This window comes from Tympanuchus pallidicinctus, unplaced genomic scaffold (assembly GCF_026119805.1).
Source record: "Tympanuchus pallidicinctus isolate F22 unplaced genomic scaffold, pur_lepc_1.0 scaffold21, whole genome shotgun sequence".
NCBI lineage: Eukaryota > Metazoa > Chordata > Aves > Galliformes > Phasianidae > Tympanuchus > Tympanuchus pallidicinctus.
Genome location: NW_026294733.1, coordinates 9346387 through 9351140, shown reverse-complemented (window position 1 = coordinate 9351140; position 4754 = coordinate 9346387).

Here is a 4754-nt window from a genome sequence, read left to right as displayed (position 1 = left end):
AATGGTATAAGATTCAGGAATAGATTATCAGAATAGGCTATCAATGTTCTGAACAGGAATTATGGTACTGTTACTGTGCATTTCAAGTAGTATAATCAGCATTCCAAGCTGGAATTCATTAGTCACAATCAAAGCCAATTTAGCTCTCACCTAAGCCCCATTTCAGGCCTACTATAAAATACCGTGGTTGTTTTTTTTTTTTTTTGTTTTTTTGTTTTTTTTTTTTTTTGTGTGTGTGTCAATGTAAATATTGATCATCAATGCTTTATTTATTTATTTATTTATTTATTAAAGTTCATCAAACTAGCAGTATATGTTACCTCCCAGCTAAAAGGCAGAATCTAGAAACACTTCAAGATTCAAGGAGTTTTTAGTTACTTCATGCAGTAACAGATTTCCTTTTTTCAGCTGCCTGCCTGCTTTCCAGTTTACTACTGTATCATCAATGGCAACAAGCAAATAACTTCATTCTATGACTGGGAGGCCGCAAGTTATTTACCTGCAGAAATGCAGGCATCGAGCAGTCACAATGCATTATCTAAAACCTCTGGAAAAGGTTAGTAAAATTTTTTTTGCTTGTTATCTGATCCAGTGAGCGTTGGATTTCTTCTTTGGAATTGTTTGGTCTGATCAGCTGAATGTTCTTCACATACCTGCGTGCATAACCTGATTGTATGCTTTGATATTTCTAGTTCCCATTTTTATTTGCTACAGAATTATGATAATTGATAGTTCAAATTGCAAATCCACAGCTTAGAGCCCAGTTTTAATTCTTAAGTTCTAAAAATATTTGAATCATAAATCAGTGTACATATTTGTGCTGTATCTCAGTATATAAGAACTGCTTAAGTTTTGAGTGCAAAATCTCACGAAAGGCCTCAATGAAGGTGAACTGTAACCATTTTTTCTGCTTTTTGTTTGTAATTATAGTGTCTTTAACAATACAATAAATGTTTTTACCCAAATTACATTGATAAATGACCTGAAAGGCTGTCAGAAGTAGAAAAGTTATCATATAGTGTAACCTGAAGCAGCGTGTTTGCTTTGGTTACTGTATTTCTTCAGCCAAAAGTAGTCTGGGTATCTTATTCCTGCTTAGACAAATTCATCTTTTACCTTGTTTTTTAGGTTCAAACATACCTCTTCAGAAAGACCATATCTCTGTATAAAAATTGCAATATCATGCTAAACTATCAATACTATGTATGTGTGTATACATATTACATATAAATAGTTGAAGTTGTGTGTGATGAAATTCAGTGTGATGTAAAACAGTAGTTTGTCTTGAAATGTTCTCAGTAATAACAGAATCATTTGAGTTGGAAGGGCCCTTAAAGGTTATCTAGTTCAACTCTCCTGCAATAAACAGAGACACCTACATTACATCAGGTGCTCAGAGCCCCGAGCAGCCTGATCTTGAGTGTATCCATGTATGAAGCATCCACCACCTCTGTGCAACCTATGCCAGTGTCTCACCATTCTTATTGTAAAAACTTCTTCCTTATACCCAATCAAAATCTCTCCTCCTTTATGGAATCACCAAATCACAGATTCACAGAATAGCCAGGGTTGAAAGGGACCTCAGGGATCATGAATCTCCAACCTCCTTTAATCTGAAACCATTTCCCCTTGCTCTGTCACAGCAGACCCCACTAAAGAGTCTGTCCCCTTCCTTTTTACAGTCCCTTTAAATACTGACAGGATGCTGTCAGCTTTCCCCAGGACTTTCTCTTTTCCATGTTGCAAAGCCACAGCTCTCAGCCTGTCCTTACAGGGGAGGTGTTTCATTCCTTGGATCATTTTTATGGTCCTCTGGATGCTCTCCAACAAGTCTACATCTCTTCTGTGTTGAGCTCTCCACATCTAGATGCAGTATTCCGGGTGAGGTGTCTCAGCTCAGAGCCAAAGGGACAGATCTCCTCACTGCCCACTGTCCACGCTGTGTTAGATGCAGCCCAGGATACAGGTGACTCTGTGGAGTGTGGGGGCACATTGCTGGCTTATGTCCAGCTACCATCCACCGCTACCCCCAAGTCCTTTTCAGCAGGGCTGAGCTCTGTCTTTACATCCCTCCAGCTTGTACTGATAGCAGAATTTGCCTTGACCGAGGCACAAGACCTTGCACTTGGCTTTGTTGAACCTCATGATAATTACGCTGTCCCACTGCTCAGCCTGTCCATGTCTCTCTGGGCGGCATCCTGACCCTTGAGTATGTCAACCACACCACACAGCTTGGGGTCATCTGCAAAGTTGCTCAGGGTGCACTTGATCCTACTGCTGATGTCATGGACAAGGGTGTTGCAGAGCACTGTGACCTCTGGGAGACATCAGTGACAGGGAAGCTAAAAACATAACTCAGATCAGCTTTTTTTTTTTTTTTTTTTTTTTTTTTCCTGTTTGATTCACTTAGTGTAGTGATTCCCATGGGTTATCCTGTGCTCTTTATCAGAATAGGATTTTTTGAGTAGCTAAACAATTTGTATATTCATATATTTTTTCATATAATATGTACACATGAAATTTAAAGCAGGAGTTATCCTATACTGTTATGTAGGTTTCATTAAACAGGCATTTCTTCTATATCGTAGCAAAGGGAATACAGGTAACTTCTGCTAAGACTTTGCAGTCAACTGCTCTGTACTTTGTGTTAGCAGTTTTATTTGTTTTACACAATGATAGTAGTGAAGAACAGCAATACCGAGGTTGCAATAATTTGATTTGTTTCTTTTTTTCCTGTGGCATGCTAAATGACCATATAATGTCTCAGGACCTATTTTAAATTGGCTTCAGCAGCTGGGATCTGGATTTGGTTTTAATGATAATATTTCATAAGACTTAAAAAATATTTCCAAAAGCAGCTATTTAAAAATATAGCTATTTAAATATAGCTATTTAAAATAAAAATATAGCTATTTAAAAATATGCCACTGATTAAGTAATGTACCACTGGATGTCACTGTCTTTCTCCAAGTGCAAAGCTCAATTTTTAATATATTTTTTTGATACTATGATAAAGTAAGTAATTAGAGTTTTACTCCTGTCGTAAGCATGACTTTAAGCACAGAGGGACTGTGAAAAGTATGGTTATAATGGTTACAGGCAAGGTGTCTCAGTTAAAATACTGAAGAACTGTTTGTATTCTCTGACCTGATATGCTCAATATATAAAACTTCATTAGATTCTGCGTAACCAATAGTGGGATATATTCCTATTGCAAGCCAGACTGGAGCTTAACTGCCTCCATTTTCTATATGAGTAATCTACAAATAGAATGAGATTACCACTCTGTTTCACTGTCTGCTAAAAACTTAGTTATATTTTATCATTAATATTTATATTTTATCATTACTGGTTTTGCATATATTCAGTTCATAATGAGATTTGCACTCAGCCTATCTACTGAAAATTTTTAGCATCTTTTAAAACCTTATTATTTGTCACATATTTGTCACATGTTTGGGACTATTTAAGTTAACTAGTTTTATGTCAAGTTTGTGTTTCGCCTTTACGTTTAATTTTATTTTGTTCAATTATTCAAGGTTGAACAGTGGAAATACTGCATTCTACCTGTGTGCTACTGTGCTGCTCAGTAGTGTAGAATGAAAGTTTCTCTTAATAAAATCCTGCATAGGCAGCCTGTGGATAGAAATGAAGTTGAATCTTTTCCCGATAAGTTAGAAATGTATCTCATTTGGTAACACTAAGGAACTGTGATCCGAAGTCTTAATACAGTTTAAGTGCAGTAGAAACAGAAGTAGTTATGTAGGATGCATCAGATGTGCCATTATTTTTCTACAGAGCATGTTGTTTGTGCTAGATGCTGAAACAGGTATGTTTTCCTCAGATTTCAGTGAGGTTTGGCATATGTTGAACTTCAAGCAGAAGATACTATTTGTTCTCAGCTATGAAAACATGACTGAGGCCAGTGGGATGAACTGGGATTTAACAAGACTAAGTGCCAGGTCCCGCCACAGCAACCCCCAGCTTGAGGCAGTGGCTGAAAGATTGTAGGAAAAATGGGCCTGGGAATGTTGGTCAGTACTCAGCTGAACATGAGCCAGCAGCGTGTGGAGGTGGCCAAGAAGGCCAATGGCATCCTGGCTTGTAACAGAAATAGTACAGCCAGCAGAGGCAGGGAGGTGACCATTTCCCTGTACTCACCTCTGGTGAGCCTGCAACTTTGGGTTCAGGTTTAGCCCCCTCACAATAAGAAATATATGGAGCACCAGGAGTGTGTGCAGAGAAGGGCAGTGAGGCTGATGAGGGATCTGGAATACAGGTCTTATGAGGAGTGCCTGAGGGAGATGTGATTATTTCCTCTGGAGAAGAGGAGGTTCAAGGAAGACCTTATAGCTCTCCAGAGCTACCTGAAGGGAGGTTGTGAGATGGAGGTTGGCCTCTTCTCCCATGTAACTAGCAATAGGATGAGAGGGAATGGCTTCAAGTTGCCATCTCCAAGGGGAGATTCAGGTTGGACATTAGGAAATACTACTTCTCCAAGATAGTGGTCAGGTGCTGGAATGGGCTGCCCAGGGAGGTAGGGGAGTCACTGTCTAGAGGTGTCCAAGAAATGTTTAGATGTTGTACTGAGTGACATGGTTTAGTGGGAAACTATCAGTAGTGGGTGGATGGTTGGACCGGATGATTTTGGCAGCTTTGTCCAACCTTGGTGATCCTCTGATTCTGTGACAATGTGAATTAGTAGAAATGGTACCATGTCTTCAATCCACTTAATTCTGTTCCATCAATTACAG